Here is a 22864-nt window from a genome sequence, read left to right on the forward strand (position 1 = left end):
TCCAGGGATTTTTAAATCCAGTTACAGGGACACAGGTAAGTCCCACCTACACCACAATTTTCAAAGTGTAATTATCAGGTCAGGAGACAACTGTATTGTAATCAAGCCCCACACACACACGGCTTACAATTACAGCACCAACAGGTTCTCACTTATGGCCAAACCAAGTGCTATGTGTGACCAAATTGTATAACAAACAAGTAAAAATCCATGCACTAACAGAGCGTAGGACCTAGGTTGGCACTGGTTATCCAAACCATGTTAGAATTGGTATGACCACAATCAGGCTTAAACTGTGCTGAAAAATGGTGTTCAGAGTCCGTTGTAAGCCTAAAGGAAGACCAGGAAAGAGAAAGCATAACTCTGAGGGAAAATCTAGAATGAAAAACACCAGCCTACCAACCAACAAAAGCCACCCCACATCTCTTGGGTTCAACCTCTTGAACTTGATCTTTTGTATCACTAATCAAATAAATACCAAGGCCAATATTTTTAAAAAGTTAGCATTTCATGTCCATAATTCAGCACCTAAAAAAAGTGTCCTGATTTTCATAGGGAGTGAGCACCAATAATTTCCACTGAAGGCAACCTTCCCATTTGGATCCCATCCCATAAACTTCAAGACTCTTCCTTTTTAGTTTCCTCCTCTACTAAAAATTTTGGGCCAAACTTTTCAAGCTTTATTTTGTTGCCTCATCACAGCGTGTAAGAATTTACATATGTAACCTCCATTGCATGAGAAAAAACTTCTTAATACTTTAGTATTTTGGATTGGGTACATTGTTATACAAAAATAAAGTAAATAATGGAAATTTTATTTTTGTTCCTAACATTAAGCACTCAAGGCTGAAAAGTTTGGCCCAAGATTTTTACTTAGAAAATGTGTAAAAAAACCCAAACCTAAAACACAAAACAATCCTGAAATTTACAGGATCCAATATATATTTTATCCCTTAGCAATTTAAGGAATTTCTTGAATAACATTGAAACAAAGTAAAGTACATTATGGTAATGGACACTTCCAATAGGAGCAGCATTTATTCAAACCTACTACAATGTTCAGTTTTTCATTTTTAATGACTACCACAAATCAAACATTGCTTTCTACTCTACTTAGAAGGCTGAAATATATGTTGTATTCATACCAGAATAAGTACTTGCTTGCAAAGTTTGTTCAGGGAACTCTCACCATGAGAATAATTCTGGCATGGGTTTCCATTGGTTATTCAATTCAATTTTTTTTAAATGTGCCAAATTCAACGTACTGAGGTTTATTCTCATCTTGAAGCAAAGAAAGTTACATGTATAAATTACTAGAGGGTGAGATAAGAATAAGAGTCTAAAAATATTATATGCTCGAATAACCACATGCTTGTAGCATGCCATCTGCAAACCCCTCATCTCTGGGTGCAGTCGTGAGCAGTAAAAGGAGGCACACTGAAGCAGAAAAGAAGAAATGGGGATGCTCATGCACCAAACATTTTCTCCCATTAAAAGCGATTCAATGAACCTTTCTGAGTAAGTCCAGTCTTTGACAAGTAATTATTGCCCCTGAGCAGTTCTGATGAGCAGGAACTTAGAGGTTGCAATGTCATGGTCTTCCTATATGGCACATTTCAGGGTTCAAATCTTGGCCCTCTGGTCTTTTCTATATACTTCCATCATCTTGGTCATCTTTACCACTAGCTATAACATACATTCAGGGAACATGACTGCACTCAACACCTTCAGTGAATCCTTTCTGTCTGCTTTGCCTAAATTAATTTGTGGCTTTGATTCAACTCTATTCAGACAAATGTCTCAAAAATCTTCAGTGCTATTCCTATGCAAAAGGAACATTCTCAAAACACAGATCCCTCATTTCCTTATGACCTCCCATCTGAGGCCTTCCATTTGCTTCCACTGTCCGTAACCTGTATGTCTCCTTTGACTCTGAACTCTCCTCTTCCCACAGCTCCCATTTTGAAAGCTGCCTGTTCCCACCCCCACAACATTGCCCATGTCCAATACTCTCAAATCCATTCTGTTGACTTCTTCAACCGTATCATCCTCCATGTGCTCCCCAGTCCCTGCATGTACAGAATGCAGCTGTCCACCTTCTCATAGGCACATCTTCCTGAAATATCTCCACTGCCTCCCCGTTCATACCAGAATGTAGCTCAATGTAGAATGTAGCCTTGGTTTCTAAAAACCCACTGTAGATTTGCTCAAAGCCTCTCCTACAAACCCTCATCTTACTATTTCCTTCCCTATGCCCTCCTCACGTCTAGCAGTGGCCTCTTTTCTCTTTCTGCACACACATTCCCCACATATGGAGCATGAGCCGTCTCCTGGTCTTGTGTCCGAAATAGCCCTTAGCTATCACATCTTTGACTATTCATCTCATTTCAGTTTTCAGCTATAAACATTTTCCCCTTGCTTATAGTTATTTCGTCTCCCCCTTTGCTGCTATTCCTTATTTTACTCTGTACTTTTGGCTAGCCAGTCCTTCACTTACTGTTTCATTTCTGACTTTTGTTGTATTGTGCATAGATGCCTACTGGTAGAGGCTTTGAGAATGTCTTAAATAATAATGCAAACCATATCCCAAAATGATTTAATTACTGTAAATAATTTTGTTACAAACAAATAAATAAAACTAAAATATCTATCACAGACAAATCTGATAGCCCACTGATGAGCCACACTGCCAGACAAAAGGGTAATACAAAGAATAAAGATGAAAAACTAGGTAACAAATGAAAAAGAAAATAAAAACAGATGAGGGCATAGTTCCCTCACTATAAAAATGGAAAAGCAAGGGGGCTGGATCCGCCAGTTCATCGAGTTCACTTTGTGCCACTTACATAGCACAAAGTCAACTTAAAACATTTAGATCTTTGGTCACTTTCACTAACAAGTGGAAACCCTAACACTACTTTATGGAGGTGCCTATTGGCTGTGATTTTGCATGACATATTATAGATGAAGAATGAGCGAGATACAGATTAAATAAAGATTAAATTGCTGGGTACTTGAAACTTGCCACTCAGTGGGAATAATCTAGACAGCATTCAGATAAAGAAAGGGATCTGAAAAAGAAAGAGACAGAAGTGGGCCCAAGGAACAGTCATGGATGAGCCTGCCTTAGGGTGACCAGATGTTCCAATTTTATAGGGACAGTCCCGATATTCGGGGCTTTGTTTTATATAGGCGCCTGTTACCCCCCACCCTATCCCAATTTTTCACACTTGCTATCTGGTCACCCTAGCCTGCCTAAATAAATGAAATTTGCCTCATACCCTAAAGGTACCCAGTACAAAATTCTGACAAGTCCTCCGGGAATCAGTTCCATGGTTGGGAAAGCCTGCCCCTCCCCCGTTCTGACTGTGCTTGGGGGCTGAAAAGAGAATCCACCCCGGCCAATGGTGAATGAGTGGCAGGGGACAGGGTAATGGGCAATTGCTCAAGTATTTCACTTACATGATAAAAGGCTCTACACATTAATGCAAAAGTAGCTATGCATTAATATCCTGATGCTAAAAATCACACGTGAGGATCTTTGCAGGAGGAGTACTTCTGTGGACGCTAATGGGACTGTTCATGGCATTTAGCACTCCAACTGATACTGCCTATGGGGTGGGGTCCTAAAATGTAGTGCGATGCAATTACCAGAGATGGAATTCTGCTAAAACACCCTTATGAAAATCCATTCATCTGCAGGCAGGCAAAGTTAGGGGTTTTGTTTCAATCATCATACTGGGAAAGGGTGAGCAAGTTGAATTAGTCTAGGGGCTGGTACATTTTTAATGACAGTTTGGCAAGGCTGCTCAGTGCAGGGAGAAAAAATTGACTTTAGAACATCAACAAGATCATGGAATTAGGTTCTTTCTTAAAGAAAGATTTTTAAAATTCTTTTCAGGGTTTTCTTATTTTTTGTGTTAAAATGTGTTTGACTGTATTTGGTAAGGAAAAGAAGAGAAAAGAAGGAGAAAAGAACCTAATGCCATGATCTCGGTGATGTTCTCAAGTCAAGAAGGAGAAAAGAAAAAGAAGTTTTCCAAGTGCTAGAAATGACACCTACCAAATTAAAAAATGAAACAAAACAAATGTGGATCTCTCTTTTTAGCATAGTACGTCACATGAGATACACATTGCTATTAGTTTTCCTCTGTACTAACTGTGTGCCTCTTATTTTGAGGCAGGATCTTGCTCTTAATCATGTTAAATACAAAGAAATTTTCTAGAATAAAGCTTTACTTGTCATCGGGGAGAAGCAATGCCTCCAATGTCATCTCCTTGCCTCCATTTGCCATAGGCAGAGTCTGAGGCATCACTGAAGTGAGTCAGGGATCCTGCTCCGTGAATGAACAGCACCACTGCAGAAATGGGCCCCCCCTCAGGATCTGTGTAAGCCTTCCTGGGTACAGGTTGTGTACATCTGGCTGAGCCCCAGGCCATTGGAGCTACAGTCCAGGATTTGGTCCATTACTTTTGACATACTGTATACCTTAAATAATATTAAGACTTCATACAAAGGTAGTTGTCATACAAAGTAACATTTTATGTTATATATAAATATAACCTAGAGAGTATAGAATAGAGAGTTATACATTTATTTTCTATATTATATACAGATATACATATTAAGCAACCAAAACCATGAAATCATATTTTAATTGTTAAACCAACATTCATTTGCCTCCACTAAAATATTTCATTCTCTTTGATTAACAAATCTTTCTTAAATGAGATTCAAATTTACACAAATTTAAAATAGATACGTATTTTTGAAAGCACTGAAATGGACTTGCATTTTAGCATATCAAAATGTCCATACGACAGTATTAATGATAAGGGCTCAGAGCTTCCAGAAATAAATCTATAATATTTGGCTTCTGTGTTGGTTTTGTGGGGTATACGAAAGTACCTAAAAAATGTAGATGAACCAAGGATTCATATGTACCCTAAGAAGCACAGCATTCATGCTGGTTTATACCAGTTTATTCAGTTAGTACATATCCATGATTTATTTGCAAACAAATTAATTAATGTTTCCGCAGCTGTTTGCAGCCAGTCTGTGATCTAGTTTTAACACAGATGACACTTTTTTTCCTTTTATTCCACCGGGGCAATTTCAAGTACTCTTAGACTATATTTTTACTATCAGTTCAAATGATAAAAGAGTAGTGAATTCTGAAACAGCATAGCTGACTTTATAAGATCACTCTGCTTCCACATACCCAGTTATTCCCTAATGCCATCTTTCCTGTGTTATCTTTTAATTAAAGCTGCATAATGCCAGTTTATAAACAAATCTCTAAGATAGATCAAAACCTGACATATTTTAAATGTTTTTCATTCTCTCATTTGTGGTCTCCTGGGGGTGTTATTCTAAAATGTACATCTCTGTATGAAATGGCTTTTTTTATCACATTGTGTATAATGAAAAGAAATGTTTGAATATTGTTCTGTAACCTGACAATGAACAAACAAATGAAAGAACAAGTGTTGGGTAGTGTTAAAGATAAGTATAGTATACAGAGGATAGATCACTGCAGACAACATTAGTATTAGTAAAACTTGTGATTTTACTTCTGTTGTTTTAAAAAAAAAAAAAAAAAGGAACAGTAAAGACTACAAGACAAAATCCCCAAAGCCTCACTAGGCTAAATTTCCTTATTCTTCTTTGAACAGACTACACAGATTTTGTTGACTAATTGAGATCAATCCCAGTTGTAAATCGCCTAGCTATCCTACAGCTTTAATTAAGCTACCAGAGGGAGCTGTTTATCAATTAACACTTGTTACAAATTATTAGTAATTATATGGACTTTGTGTATATACTTCAGCCTGCAAGACCAAACTGTACTTCCTTGTAATAGAAGCAAATTCAAACACATATTATACAATTTGTATTACTAAAGAAACCAATCATCACAAAAAATAGAGAAATTACTTTGCAATAGAAAGATTTATAGTAATCCATGGTATAACCTTTAACTAAATGCAACAAATTTTTAATATATCTTGTGCATATACAATAGTAACTTCTACCAGGTCATGAAGTTAGTCAAACTTTTTTAAACCAATAATGACTTTCCATAATGAGCTGCATGTATTTCCCTTTCTGAGTAACAAACATCCTAAGTAAGGAGCATTAGCTAAAAGTTTATCATGTATTCAAACATTAAAGCTACCTATTCCTGTGCGCACTACATTCTGTGATAGTTTTAATTGGCTTAATTGAGATGCACAAGTCTGATTAATGTTTAATTCCTTTATATTAAAAAAAAGAGAGAGTCAAGTAGTTCGACATTTCTTCAATTATGTGAGATCTTTCTAGACTTCAAAGGAATGCTACATAAGACAGCTAGATACTGGATGAACTGATTAAAGAATAAAGACTGCTCATTATAATCTAAGAGTACAAAATTGGTTTGTGTAGCCTTTGAAAGTTGAAATTAAGGGCTCTTGAGCTAAAATTTGAGCTAGAGCAATTAACCCAACTTAAAGTCATTCTAGTTTACCTGGCTGACCGAGATTAGTAGTTTATGATCTACTAGATTCACTGGCACATTTTATGGCCAGGAAGTGTGTTTTCTCACCTACTTAGTACTTCATTTATGAGACTCATATTTATTGCCTTCACTTGACAAAAAATAATAAAAAATTTACTTAGCATTGAACCTTGCAAATTCACACTAACAGTTGGAAAACCCATTTGAAATTACTGATTTTTTCCAATTAATAAGCAAATAAACAATAAAATGCAAGGTAGCACAAAATGTATTTGAATTACACAAGAGTTGCTTATTTAGAATTACTGCAAATATTTCACAGTATATGAATAAATTTTATGTAGTAAATTTTATATAAATAATTAAGTGTTAGAACACAAGATCTCACTACTGCCCTCTGGTATTAAATCTTTATTGGCATGTGGGAAGATTGCATTTTTTTCCCTTTTGCATGAAAACTATGGGCCCATGTGCATTAATGAAGTAGTTTCCACAGAGCATTGCTCTTTTAAGATTTCTGAAAGCATTCTCCACACCTCATCCCTCTCAGATTTTAGAAGGCACTTCAGATTCTTAAATCTTGGGTCCAGTGCTGTAGCTATCTTTAGAAATTTCACACTGGTATCTTCTTTGCATCTTGTCAAATTTGCAGTGAAAGTTCTTGAAATGAACAACATGTGCTGGGTCATCATCTGAGACTGCTATAACGTGAAATATATGGCAGAATGTGGGGAAAACAGAGCAGGAGACATACAATTATCCCCCAAGCAGTTCAGTCACAAATTTAATTAACTTTTTTTTTTAACGAGCATCATCAGCATGGAAGCATGTCCTCTGGAATGATGGCCGAAGCATGAAGAGGCATATGAATCTTTAGCATATCTGGCATGTAAATATCTTGCAATGCCAGCTATAATAATGCCATGCAAACAGCTGTTCTTACTTTCAGGCGACATAATTAAGAAGAGGGAAGCATTATCTCCCGTAAATGTAAACAAACCTGTTTCACTTAGCAATTGGCTGAACAAGACGTAGGACTGAGTGGACTTGTAGGCTCTAAAGTTTTACATAACTGCACTCAAAAGCAAAACACTAACAAAAAAACCCTCTACATTTGTAAGTTGCACTTTCATGATAAAGAGATTGCACTACAGTCTTCGTATGAGGTGAATATTATTTCTTTTGTTTTTTACAGTGCAAATATTTGTAACAATCATATAAAGCAAGCACTGTACACTTTGTATTCTGTGTTATAACTGAAATCCATATTTGAAAACATAGAAAAACATTCAAAAATATTTAATAAATTTCAATTGGTATTCTATTGTTTAATGGTATGATTAATCATAATTAATTTTTAATCACGATTTTGTGCGTGTGTTAATCACGTGAGTTAACTGTGATTAATCAACAGCCCTAGTTTTAAGGGATTCACTGTGCTGCTGAAGGTGTTTTTTGAACATAAAACTGAGTAAAAGGATGTTAAGAATCCTTCCCAGTTTCAATTACACAAGACATTTTTCTTTGCCACCTCTAACCCATGCATATTAATGTTTGCTGTTAAAAAGCTACCATCTTTAATCTTATTTCATGAAATCTAATATATTATGTTTTAAAGAATTTGGACTCCCTTGGAATGCAAATTTATCACCATGCTTCCTAGTTCTGCTATTGTCTTATGTACCAAATTACATGTTGCAATAGCAGAGGAAGACCAGCCTACAAAACTGTTCCTATCTGTCTGCTTACATACTTATAGCGGGAAGCCCCTGGAGCAATGGGAATGGTCACTTGGATAAATAACAGAGAGCAGACAACTTTGACTGCAGTTTTTGTATTCACCTACCGGCAGTAGGGAGATGCTGCAGATTTCATATCTAATTGTGAAGTTTCCTTATCTCAGTTGTGTGTTCCTGAACTATAGTACTTTTGAAGTTTCTTAGTAGGCTGGCACTGACAAAATTCTCAGTATCACATCTCTCTCTCACTCACCTCAAACAGATCTTGTTAGCGCAGATTAGAACTTGTTAAAGATTAATTCTTAAAGCATCCTCAAGCTTTCTTTTCCAACAAAGAAAACATCAATTATAGGCTCACACATAAACTTTGCCCCTTTCTTGAACACTTGCTGCCCTTTATAAATCTTAGATTTCTTCCCCTTGAGTGTGTTCAAAGGAGAGATTTTATTGCCCCCAGGGGTTGTTAAACTGATTGCAATACCACGTATTTAGAGTAGTTCAGTGGGAATTAAGCTGGTTCAATGCTGTCAGACCTAGAATATAGCTGTCAAATAGCATTACAAGTAAAACACCCTTGATAAGAAATAATGACCAAATGTCAATCTGTTTTTCCACCAGCAGTACTATAGACTTAGCCTACCAATGAAAAATGCAATAGTTTACCCATTATGGTCGCCATGCCTTTGTGACACAAAAGTTAAGGATGTATTGGTGTTTCAGATTAACATATTTTAGGCAGTGTAAACTGATCATAAGAATTTTATCTCAGGACAACCCTTCATTTAAAGAATTGAAGCTCAAAAGCCTGTTTTCCCTCCCCACTTTATATATATATATATAAAATTTAGTTTAGTTTAATTTTATTTTTATTTACAAATCGGCCATTTTCCCCAAATCACAACCAACCATAAATTAAAATAGACTACCTGACCTGGGTGCTGTTTCATGCTATTATGGGTTTTAAGATTTCTGTTTGGGAAACTCATGATTTCTTACTGCACTATAATCCAGTTTCAAAGGATATTTTTCAGATACTCAAGACTTTCAATTTTTTTAAATGGCTTCAATGTGTACAAAGTAACTACGAATTTTTCTGCAACTAATGTGTGTTTTCCAAATATCTTCTCCTCTAAATATAAAATTAATATGCCTTTTAAAATAAATACGTTAATACTTAGCTCACAGGCAGCTGAGATTCTTAGGTATGATATACCTTTTATAAACGTGTGTTTATTTGATAAAAGTAGGAGCACTCATTCCAAACTGTTCCCATGTATGATGAGCTTTAAGAAACTGGTCAAATACAGTTTAAACCTCATTTATCCAAATGAGATGGAGATTAAAGTAATAAGGATAAACATGGTTTTGGACAAATTGGAGATTTTTCAATGTATTTGATGCATGTTGGGGTTACAGCCTTACCCAGAATATGTGAGGTTTTTCAGATCAATAAGGGGGGGACAGGGAAGCTCTGGGGTATTGAAGCAAGTCTAAATACAGAATGTATTTACCCAAGAGCCATTCATGTCTCATGAGTAAATGGATTATTAAAAAAACACCAAGAAGATTAACAAAAAACGTGGGGCTGAAGCCTGCTCTCAATTGCACTCACAGGGGACTGCTGTCGGTTGTAGGGGAAGCCACCAGCAAGTATATGAGGCCAAATGTGGCTCAATACGTTTAAAATACTATTAATCTTGTGACACAGGCCAACAAAAAACAAAGAAATGAAAGTGGGGCTTAAAGTATCTCCCTAATTCTAACTGCTACATTTTGTTTCATCACCTCTTGAAAACAAACTGTCATCCTTAAGTTTGAATTTCTGGGCTTTGTCAGTTTGACACTGAACTTTTACATTATTTAAGCTTTTTTCTGCCTTTAATTAAATCATCATGAACAAAAAAAAAAGCAAGTAACTACATAAAGAATACTTGGGGGAAATGTTCATACAGTACTGAGGTTTGCTTTTTGAGCACATACAGCATGCAGATGATGTAGCTGAACATTCACTCCTGAGCTCAGATCTCACAATATAAAATATGAAGTTTTACAGTTATATGTACTTACACCCAAGGCAATCTTATTATTTTCAGTGGATCTGCATGATGCAAAAGTCAGCACAGGATTTGGGCCATAATGTTTAAGCAGAGTAATAATCTTTAACCATATTTGTGCAAGAATTCAAACTCACATTAACACACTGATGTCTCCAAATTAGAATGCTGTTCTTCACTAGCTATATTGGGATATGCACTCAAGTTTTCTAGCGATTAGTTGTATACAATACTTTGGTACTAGTGCAAGCAAACACAACCAGTTAAATAATAAAGCATTACAATCACTCTGTTAGAAAAATAAATGTTCCAATGTATTTAATGAAGCAAATTCTACTCTCTGCATTAATGATTAGCATTCATTATTAATGGCTATAATACTGCAAGGAGTATTCCCTTTTGGATAAAATCATAAGCTTCCACTTACACTTGTGCTTTGCTTTAACACTTTTTCAGTTCCTCTTGCAGAATGTTTACAATTTAGGCACAGATGCTGGAGGAGTAACTGTTTTTAAACTTGGTGCCATTATTTCATAACTGCACTTAAGAGATGACTGGGGAATAGAATGCCATCACTGAATAATTTCACACTGCTAGATAAATAAAGCGAAAATAGGGCATTTATCCCAAAATCAATCCATACCCACAGGCAATGCTTTCTTTCCTTCTTTCTTTTTTAAACAAAGTGGGAGATATTTATGCAGCAATGATGATTTCATAACTTTATTTGCATTATATACCATTCAATATGTAGCAATTATAGAGAATGGTGTAGAACAGTACAAGTTTCTCACAAATGAGGTTGAAAAGCTGCCCTCTAATTGGCTTTGTGAATGGATGTGTGTGTGTGTGTCACTGCTACTTGACAACCAGTTTAATCACACCGTGAGATCGGTGTTTTAAGTTTCTTGTGTTTTTATGAAGATGATGTTTTCCTGATTGACGTTTTTATTCTGTTAATTTTTAATCAGTAAAGAAGCGAGCCAGCCATTCATCAAATTGACAGAGGCTTCATTAATTTAATAAGAAACAAAATCCCCTTTTATGGATAAAGAGTTTAAACTTTATTTAAAAACGTGGCTTTGCTGCCCTCTACCTGTCAATTTTCAGACAACTTGGACAGAGGATAAAGAATTGAAAATGCTCATTGAGTCATCAAACATTGATGGACTTCCATCAAACATTAAAAAGAATGCTGAAGGAGACAGGATTTAGCTGCAGATTACATGGTTTGTCTTCCTGGGGAGCTCCAATAAAATTATATTCATTCTGTTCCCACTTAAGCTTGTTTGTGTCTTTTTTAAATAAAAAAGAGGACACGTTATAAAGCTATTCGGAGAGTTTAAATACATAGTTAAGGTGTAAAAACAAACAATCTCTCACGGGAGTCTCCTTGTCCAGCATACGGAGACTGACTTCTACAAACTATAATGTGCAGTGTGACTGTCCACATCTAGTCAGAGGAAACATCACGTCTACTTGTGTTCAGGTGGCAGTCACTGCCCTGGACAGTAACTTCAGTGGGTTAAGCCAACAAGCCAACAATATGACGTCCTTCAGGGCAAAGTGATTTCCTGCCCAATGTCTATTGAGCTTTGTGCTTGCTGTATGCTGGGAGGACGGGACAGAATTATTTGGGCATGTTGCCCTTTTTATTGTAGATCATAGGTTTTTTGTTTGTTTGTTAAAAGATGAACTGCAGATAATTTTAAAAAAAGAATTAGGCTCAAGCTCCTTCTTGTTTCTTTTTGATATGATAAAGGCCTGAAAGTCTCTAACTTCCACCTACCAATAAGACATGTTGGTTTTCTTTATTTTTCCATTAGAAATTCAAGTCTAGTCTATGCCAGGAGACTGTGGTGTCTGAAGAACTGGTATGATCATTATGTTACTACAAGTAATTTGAACAAGACAACCCTTTTTAGTTAGATGGGAACTGAGTTTTACTCTGCCTTGTAAAAACTATGGTTTGTTGGCTGTTTTTTGTTAATGCATATTTAATTAAAAAGCACAGGAGAAAAGATGTCTTTGAATCTTCAGCAGCGCCCCATCCCTTCAAACAAAAGCTCTGAAAGATTCTAATACACACCTCCTAAATCCCCAATGAGTCCAGCAAAACCAGAGAAGCCCAAACAATGTTAGTAATACTACGAAGGTTAAAAACAAGAAAAAACAAATCTTTTGTTAAGGAAACCCACTAAACAAGCAAAAATGTCCAACTCATTTTCCTCTCCTTTGCAAGTTACCTTTCAGTTGCCCATGGCCATCAGATAAGAGGAACTTGCTTGTTGGTCCTGTTCAGAATGTCAACCATAAGTTCACCTGGAAACATTTCCTTTTCGACCAATCCATGACAGTATGGAGACCCATGTTTCTTCTGGAGTGTGCCCAAGCTGCTGAGGTGCAGTGGCCGGTTGAGGAACCTGCAAACAGTGTGTTATTGTCTCAATAATTCACAGAGGGTTCAGTACATGAGCACTGGAAAAATCCTTGTGGAATCTCATGGCCAGAAATTAATACTTTGTAAAACTGAATTTCCACATATTGTGAGAGGAGTGTTTCAGATCACAAAAGCTCCAAGGATACAATGGGGTTAAACTGCAGTGGGAAAAGTGCACAGAAATGGCAAGTTAAAAACCACAATTGGTTTAGTTTAGAAATTGCAGACCACACAGGGCTTTGTGGGAGGGTGTGAACCATGGCTTACTACATAAACCCTTTCTAGCATTTCAGGCATTCCACATTTTGGAGGATATAATTCTTGGGGTTTCAGAATAGAAAATGGATATTTTATCCCAAGCTGCCAGTGGCAAGCCAGCCAGGTATGCCACAGAAGTTTTCAAATGTATGGTGACTGAACAGCACATCTATGAGTGGGGTGGGCTCATCGCATTCTGAAGTGGCCCCCAAAAACACACCCTTCCCCAAAATGCATCTACCTATCTGGAAGTCCTGTTATGGGAAAAGTTTGCAGCCATCAGCACCCAGGACTGGGTCAAAATTCATGGGGCAATCAGTAGAATGCGGTGTTATCATCTGCATGGATTACTGGCTGCCCCGGCTTCTAATACAACCTGTTACGCATCCAAATACACCCACCAATGTAGACTTTTGCAAATAACTCCACAGTCACTTCTCCCACCCAGGCACATTTCTGGATTGCATTCAAACTCTTAGGTGTATTTCAAGCAAGTGGTTTCGTCACCCATCGACTCCAGTTAGCTTCAGTGAACTACATTTGTAAAAAGACTACATTCCAGCCTGAGCCCTACCCCAGGCTGGTACGAAGCAGAGCAGTAACAGAGAAGTTCACGTAAGGTTCAGATTTTGAACACCCCAGCACATGGTAGAAAGAATGTGCGAGGTTTCTATTAAAATTCCATGTAATGCTGCTGGTGGGTGGGCAGGGGGACGCTCAACTACTGGCACGTAATTCACCATTAGCAGATACGTGCAGTTACACACAGCTGTAATAATTTTTCCATTGGTTCATAGACTGGAAATCCCTCCCCATTAACCACAAACATGGAGCCAGAAACTTGCCAGGCTCTATGGCAACTTCTGCCTCTTCTGTTTCTGACTGCATCAAAAAGCTCCACCAAGTAGGGACCCATGATGTGCTGCAGCTGCTTCCTCGGGGACTGGTTTCAGTACTAGCCTCATCAAGCGCCTGCTGGCTCCCTCCACTCCTCTACTAGATTCATGGATGAGAAGGTTAGTGCCCCGGCTGGCCAGGCTGTCGTGAAGTGCTGGTGGGTCGGTGCTCGGCACAGTACCCAGTACTTGGTCTAACTCCTCATAAAAGGTGCAGTGTGACAGCAAGTTCCCAGAGGTGTGGTTCTCATCCCTGGCTTTCCAATCGTGAGGCTTGAGCCACTTACTCCTCTCTCTGCACCAGACACTGGCCTGGTGAATCCCCAGTGCTACCAGCTTCTTCGCTATTTCCTGGTATGCATGGTCATTCCTAGACTTCTGCTAAAATCAAATTTCTTGCTCGCCTCGCCCCCCAGATTCACCAAAATCTGGCTGTGCTCCCCTAACAAGGAAGTGGCATACTTGGCAAAGGACTACTTTTTGTTGGTGGCCATAGCTAATGCAAGACATAGTTCACTCTGTTTGTAGCTCAGCAGTCAGTCAGGGCTGCTTCTGCTTCCTTGGAGTTGATTGTTCCCTTTATCCCAAGAGTTACGAAAGAACACTGGCCCATGGGATTGTGGGATAGTGTTGGTGGACTCTCAGGGCCCACGTATGGGGGCCCTGGGCCCAGTCTGGCCCCCACTGCAAAATGATGGCGTTTGAGCCCAAGCTCCCACAGGACCCAGCTCAAACCCTCTCCCCCCTGCAGGGCCTGGACCCAAGTCAGACAGAATTGTGTGTAGATGGAAGAAGGGGGTGAGCCTGAGTCTGAGCCCAGGCTTACATTGCAGTGAATACTAGTGGTGCAAGTAAGCCGGTACAGACAGGTACGCTGTACCATTAAGACATTTATAGCCGGTATGCCATATTGGAAAGACATTTTCAAGAATGAATTGTAGAGCCCTGCGTGGATACAAATTTATATCCATGGATGTGGATATCCACGGATATAAATCGGTGCCCACTGAACCGCAGGGCTCTCCTGGGAACCACAGCAGCCAAAGGAACAGAACTTGGGGCTGCCGCTCCCAGGGGCCAGAGCCCTGCGCCAGCAGCTCCTCTGGTGCAGCTGTACCGCTCCCAGCCCTGTCATCCGGCAGGGCTGTAAAAACTCCAGGCAGGAGAGACAGCTGCATGGAAGGTCTGGGGGCAGTACAGATACACCGGAGGAGCTGCCAGTGCACAGCGCTGGCTCCTGGTGGCGGTGGCCCCATGTTCTGCTCCTTTCACCGCTGCGGTTCCCGGGAGAGCCCTGCAGTTCAGGGGACACCGATTTCTATCTGCGGAAATCCACATCTGTAGGTATAAATTTGTATCCACACAGGGCTCTAGTCATGGAACATATATTGTGAAGGGGGGTGGGGGAGGGTGGTACTGCACCAGTAAGAGTTAAAATCTACTTGCACCACTGGTGGATACATACCCTATGACTTCATTAGAGGGGAAATCAGAGAATATGAATGGTAGATTGACCACAGTGGAAAAAACTAGAAAAAAACATAGTGGAAAAAACAGAAAGCAAACCAATCTTAACTGAAGATAATATTAACAATCAAACTCTAAGTATTAACCTCTGGTTAAAAGTAATGCTTTACTTGGGACAGGAAGAATGATTAGAAAGCCAGGTGTGTTCCCAGAATGTATGCATTCTGGGCACTCCAGCAGAGAAGGAAAATCTGGACCCTGAAGCATTTATGGAAAAGCTGCTGCCCAAATTGCTTAACTTGAACACAAGTGGAAAAAAGCAACTGAATACCTGTGAAGAAGCAGAATGAAAGCAATAACTTGGTACCATTAGAGCACTTTTCATGCACTTGAGACATGTAAAGAGCCCTGGATGCAGCAGAAAAAGGAGGAAAATAAATCCTATGGAAGGGAAGGAATCTGGCCTTCACCAATTCTACTTGTGCTACTTGGGGCAAGAAGAAAAGGATCTTAGAGAAATTGACTATTTCATGGCACAGGTAGTGGAACTAAGTGTATGAAACCCAAAACCCAGATAAACACTAGGCACAATTTTAAATCTGGAAAATACACACACACCCCTTGACATTTTCTGCAATATCTTTAATCAATGTTTTATATTGAATTGGTTTTCAAAATCATTGTTGAAATTTGTTTACCATAAACCACATTTTCTTATTAAAAATGGTAAATGAAAAAATTTCAAACATTTTAAAATTACTTCAAGTTTGGTTTACAAACTCTGGTAAAAATATTACAGCAATGTTTACAAAACAGCTGAAAATTGGTGCATTTCAAACACTGAAAAATAGTAACAATTTAATATTACTGGCAAAATCTTTAGGTTGTAGATCCTTGACAATGCGTGGGAGAGGTTTTAGTTGGGGGCTGAAGGTGACGGCTAGTGGCATTCTGTTATTTTCTTTGTTGGGCCTGTCCTGTAGTAGGTGACTTCTGGGTACTCTTCTGGCTCTGTCAATCTGTTTCTTCACTTCAGCAGGTGGGTACTGTAGTTGTAAGAATGCTTGATAGAGATCTTGTAGGTGTTTGTCTCTGTCTGAGGAGCAAATGCGGTTGTAACGTAGAGCTTGGCTGTAGACATTGGATCGTGTGGTGTGGTCTGGGTGAAAGCTGGAGGCATGTAGGTAGGAATAATTATCATGATTATCATACACATTGTAAGGAGAGTGATCACTTTAGATAAGCTATTACCAGCAGGAGAGTGGGGTGGGCGGAGGTATTTTTTCATGCTTTGTGTGTATAAAAAGATCTTCTACACTTTCCACAGTATGCATCCGATGAAGTGAGCTGTAACTCACGAAAGCTTATGCTCAAATAAATTGGTTAGTCTCTAAGGTGCCACAAGTACTCCTTTTCTTTTTGCGAATACAGACTAACACGGCTGTTACTCTGAAACCTGTAGGTAGGAATAGCGGTCAGTAGGTTTCCGGTATAGGGTGGTATTTATGTGACCATCGCTTATTAGCACTGTAGTGTCCAGGAAGTGGATCTCTTGTGTGGACTGGTCCAGGCTGAGGTTGATGGTGGGATGGAAATTGTTGAAATCAAGGATCTACAACCTATCCTGAAGGATGACCCAACACTCTCACAAACCTTGGGAGACAGGCCAGTCCTTGCCTACAGACAGCCCCCCAACCTGAAGCAAATACTCCCCAGCAACCACATACCACACAACAGAACCACTAACCCAGGAACCTATCCTTGCAACAAAGCCCGTTGCCAACTGTGCCCACATATCTATTCAGGGGACACCATCACAGGGCCTAATAACATCAGCCACACTATCAGAGGCTCGTTCACCTGCACATCCACCAATGTGATATATGCCATCATGTGCCAGCAATGCCCCTCTGCCATGTACATTGGTCAAACTGGACAGTCTCTACGTAAAAGAATAAATGGACACAAATCAGATGTCAAGAATTATAACATTCATAAACCAGTCGGAGAACACTTCAATCTCTCTGGTCACTCGATTTCTGACCTCAAAGTGACTATCCTTCAACAAAAAAACTTCGAAAACAGACTCCAATGAGAGACTGCTGAATTGGAATTAATTTGCAAATTGGATACAATTAACTTAGGCTTGAATAGAGACTGGAAGTGGTTGAGTCATTATACTAAGTGAAACTATTTTCCCTTGTTTATTCCTCCTTCCCCCCCCCCACCCCATCCCCCAGTTCCTCAGACGTTCTTGTTAACTCCTGGAAATGTGCTGGAAATGGCCCACCTTGATTATCACTTCAAAAGGTTTTCTCTCCCCCCACCCCATTCTCCTGCTGGTAATAGCTCATCTTAAGTGATCACTCTCCTTACAATGTATATTTTTTTCATGGTCTGTGTGCATATATAAAATCTCCTCACTGTACTTTCCACTTTATGCATCCGATGAAGTGAGCTGTAGCTCATGAAAGTTTATGCTCAAATAAATTGGTTAGTCTCTAAGGTGCCACAAATACTCCTTTACATGTTACTCCCTCCCTCCACCCCAAAAAGATTATGGTAGTTTAATACTCCATAAATACTCCTTTATATCTGGTTACTTTCCTTCTGTAATCTCTTATTTTCTGTTTCTTTCTTCCAGGGTGGATTGATTTAAAACAAAGTGATTTAAAACATGGATTTTAATCATGATTTAAACCTTCAAGCAGGAAACCTTAATTTAAATAATTGATTTTAATTGCATCTTGCGTTTGTACTTTTTAGTCATTTTCCTAAAGAAGCATTGATTTTCAGTGGTTGATAACTATTAAAACATGTTGATTTACAACTAAATATAGCCTTTACACAAAATGTGATGCTTATTTTTGGTAACCAGAGGATACACTGTACTTATACACATATATTTAAACAATTATATAGCTTAACTTACATTTATTGAGAGTCTCAATTTTTACATTTTGTATTAAGTTCAGAAATAGTGAATCATGTTTTCTTATTTACTAGGTGATGATTAATTTACTTGTGATTTGTGTCAAGCTCTATTTGGATGGAAATTCAAATTCAATTAAAAATGCACAAAAACAGCATTTTATGTATGTATTTATTTTATAAATAAAACTACCTTAAATATGCTGGAAACAAAAATTTTAACATAGTTTATCAAAATATGTTTTGCATTTAAAACTGATTAATTAACAAAGGAAGTATAATCTGCACCTAATTAATTAAATTGATTATCTCTGGTCACCATGTCCTTCAAGATTTTAGAACTAGTGGAGCTCATCCTTTCACACCTAGTTATAATTCATAGTTTGGTAGAGCAAAAATCAAGCTTTCCAGTTTTTCCATCTCCCAAATGGTTTCTTAACTTTGAATGAACTAGTCATTGAACTGAAATAGTTGAATAAACTGAAGTGAAAAAATATTCTCTTTGTACCTGCAGAAGAGGCTACTGCTGTCTAAAGCAGATTCAGCATCAATACACTCCGGTTCTAGGTGCTTAGCCAGAGACTTCAACTAGTTCAGTGGTTTGACTTCCTTTAAAGCTTGCTAGCAAATGTGTACCATTTAATATTTTTTGTGTTTAGTTTAAATGATTTTAATAGACAATATGTTTAGGCTTTAACATACGTTATCAATTTCAAATTTATTTGTAAATACATTTTTTAAAATAAACCTGTATTTAAAAAATCCAAAGTAAGTTTAAAAATCTGATTTTTTAAAATTGATTTTTATCCACCCTGCTTTCTTCTTTCCTTACACAGGTGCATGAAGGTTACTATTTTTCTAGTAGAAAGAGTAGAACAGTTGTTTTCTGCTCTGCACAAGATCCCACAGTGAACAAAACTAAAAAGCTTAAAAATAGGTAGCTTGTGGTACTATGATAGTAACTGTATGATATCAGTTACTGTAGGATAGTAACTATGCAGCTCTTGCTTTCCTTTCAGAACATGTTGAATTCTATGACTCACTATATCTTTTTTCTTAATAAATATTATACATTGCTTCAGTTTGCTGCAGTACAGTATTGATTTTACTGGGGATGCATTTATGCACTTTCCAAATTAAATGTGAGCAAGGTAATGCTTCGTTTAAAATAACACAGGCTGCAGGGGACAGATTCCTTTTCTAACTTTTATACAGGATTTCCTCTCCTACCCCACCTCAACTCTCTTTGTGAAAGAGGACAGACTGATGGTTATGAACATACCCATCTTTAATGTGGGAGAGTGAAATACAAGCCAAAGATGCCTATTTGGATTTCCCTTTTTGTTTGTTCTCTGGAGCCTGGATTTAACTGTGCCTGTTTGTTCTGACAGCCAGGCCGCGCAGTGACTTTAAGGAAGAGTTGGATCTGTCTCATACATAGTAGTGTATAAAATGTAAAAGTTAATAACTAATTTTTAAAAATATGTAGGCCACTAGAATGAAATGACATGAAGTAGTAAGGAAGGAAGGAATCTGATAATGCTTTTATAATTGTGGATTAGCCTTCTTACAGTATGTGTGTAAAGAAATTCCTAAAGTATCAGTCATTCTATTCTTGCTTTTTGTAGACTTTTTGTGGTGAAAGTAGCTAGGCACTTTATCAGTATTTTAAACACACAGGGTGAAATCCCAGACCCACAGAAATCCATCGGCATTTTGCCATTGACTTCAGTGCAGCCAGGATTTCACCCATGCCATTCTTCTTGTACAAATGTTTTGCTCTTCATTTAACCAAAAATATTTTACAATATTTTTTCTGGCAAATATTAAATCCCTAGAACTGAACATTGTTAATTGTTTTAAAATTGCCATCTGCAATAAAATTATGCTAACATCTAACATGACTCCCCAAACTCCAAGAATTGAATCAGTACTAACTCTGCATAGTTGAGCCAAGTGCAGTTACAGTTAATAACATAAGATACCCCCTTGATAAGATTTTTTTTTTTAAAAAGGCAAATATATAAAGGCTATATTTTTTAACATTTTAAAATATATAGCACTCTTTACATGTTGTTTCATCCTAAAATTTACAGTAGATATGTAACATTTACGAAAAGCTGAATGTTAGTCTCTAGATATGTCCATTTGTCTCCACAAACCTTTTAAAATGTGCTATAATTAAAATACACAAGACACTTAAAAACATTATACAGATATGAAAGTCACACCACCAATCTGCCCATTCCCCCCAACGAGCATGAATACAGTTAGAGGTTAAAATGATTGCACGGTCTTTGGGGCAGGAACCTTGCTTTTCTATCTGCACTCTGAAGCGTTTGGCATGCTTTTGGGTGTTGTGAAATAAACACCTCTAGAATCACATTTCCACAAGACAAATCCAAAATAATAAAATAAAAGCTAGTTTTTCAAACTGTGCTCTTTACAACATTCCATAAGGAACGACATGGTGATATTTCACATTAGTACTTTGAAAACAGCCCAGTTAGTTTGAACAGACAATTTTGTAATTTTGAATCAAATTAAATAAAAAGAAATTCCTATAATTAGACATTTCAGAGAGACACTCTCTTTGAATTTACGAATGCCATATTTAAATGCAGATACTGATTTTAGTAATCATTCTACAGAGCTGGAACAGTGTATGCAGCCTTAAATGGTGTTTAGATTTAGTGCATTCCTTTTCACTTAGGAGGTACATTCTGTCAGATTTTAGGCACACTTTTATTAAGATGTACTCAATCTCTAGTGGGAGTTTATACCTTGCACACTGGACAATTCTCTGAGTGAAAAACAGTCCAGCATAAAGAAGAGTTTCATGTAGAATACAAATAGGAAGCATTAGATGACTACCTCTGGGGGATACAGGGTTCTCCAGGCTTCATCACTAACTGACGTAGAGGCTCAGGATTGGTCAATCTGTTCACCCTCAGGGGCTGTCTGGAATTATAGATCAGGGACCTTATTGCCATACCCCAGCTGCTGCACAAAGACACTAGAAGAAAGGAGATTTACGAGTATTTCAGCAGCACTGAACCAGGGATACAGAAGTTATACAACAGGGAGTACAGTGACTCTAAATCTGTAGGCATTATGCAAAAAGAAAATGCAGAGTTTGGTGTCAAGGGAGCTCTCCAGAAGCAATAGGACATTTTTGTAAAATCTCTAAAGAATAAATTTAACAGTTATTAAAGAACAACACCCTGTTATTGCAGTCACTGAACTTTACATCACAAGGAAAGATGCAAGGGATTTTCAGGAAGACATCTGTCATTTAACAGTGACAGTGACCTCGGCACTGCCAAGCAATTCAAATCCCCAGTGATGGAAACACATTAATCCTTTGGTAAAGGGTGGGTTGAGACCTCTAGCATTAGGGCTGCTGCATGGTACCTCAGCTTTTAGCCTCAGAATAATAATAAAATAATAATAAAGTGTTAGAATATAATTTAATTATTCATATATTAATTTAACTTCACTTATACAAAATGGACAGCCCGATAAAGGGGCATTAGGATTTGATGGGCAGCATTAGGTTCCTCATTCAAACATTTTTATAAATGTGCTACTAATAAAACCTGGACATGCACATGAAGGGACTGAACTCCTACATTAATGTTAGCCGTTCAAAAATAAAAGGCAACTATTTGTTAGACCAATCTGGAATTCAGCCAATCAGATGCAGTATGGGGATGCTCTATAGATCCTGATGGACAGCTGCACAGGTTTTTCATCGGTAAAGGCTAAGATCCAGTGCTGCAGTCTGATTGGCGCAAACTAACCCTTACACTCATGCCGAGTCCCACTGAAATCAATGGGGCTCTGCACAGGCATGGAAGCCTGCTCAGAAGTACCACACACTTGATGGATGTGCCAGGAAGGAACCCTTTCACGTGCCATGAAGGCCACCCTAACCCAATGACTCAAGTAGCCTCAGTAAGCCTTTGCAGGGAAGGGCAAGAGGATTTGGGCAGTGATGGAACCTCTTGCCCTGCCCTGCCCTCCCCAGGCCCACTCTCTGTGCACTATCACACAGGGAGCTAGCATAGACTGGAGCGCCATGGAAGGTATGCATCCTCAAATCCAACCCCTTTCCCCTCTTTAGGCAGCAGAATCATGCCACTTCTACAACCAAAGGGGCGTCCACAGCCAAAGAGGGGACTACATTTTTCCCATAGTGAATTCTGTTGTAAAACTTAATAATGTGCAATTGTATAGTGCTTTCCTTCTAGAGATTTTAATGCACTTCATAAACATTGAGTTAACTTCACAACACCCCTACGAGCCTATGGTTGAGTCAGGACTGGAACACAAGAATCACTAAATGAAAGTCTACAGTTTGTGTTATGCAGGAGGTCAGACTAGATAATCATAGTGGTTCCTTCTGGACTTATGAATCTATGAATTTAGAGTAATCTGTCACATGCTAAAATCTAGGGCACCCTGCCTATACCCTACCGAGGGCTCAAGGCGTGACCCAATCAATTTAGGCACCCCCACCCTTTCCCTTCCAACGGCTCAGGGTCTCATGTTGGGTTCCAGGAAGTGCCCAGCCTGT

This window comes from Caretta caretta, chromosome 8 (assembly GCF_965140235.1).
Source record: "Caretta caretta isolate rCarCar2 chromosome 8, rCarCar1.hap1, whole genome shotgun sequence".
In the NCBI taxonomy this organism is placed as follows: Eukaryota; Metazoa; Chordata; order Testudines; family Cheloniidae; genus Caretta; species Caretta caretta.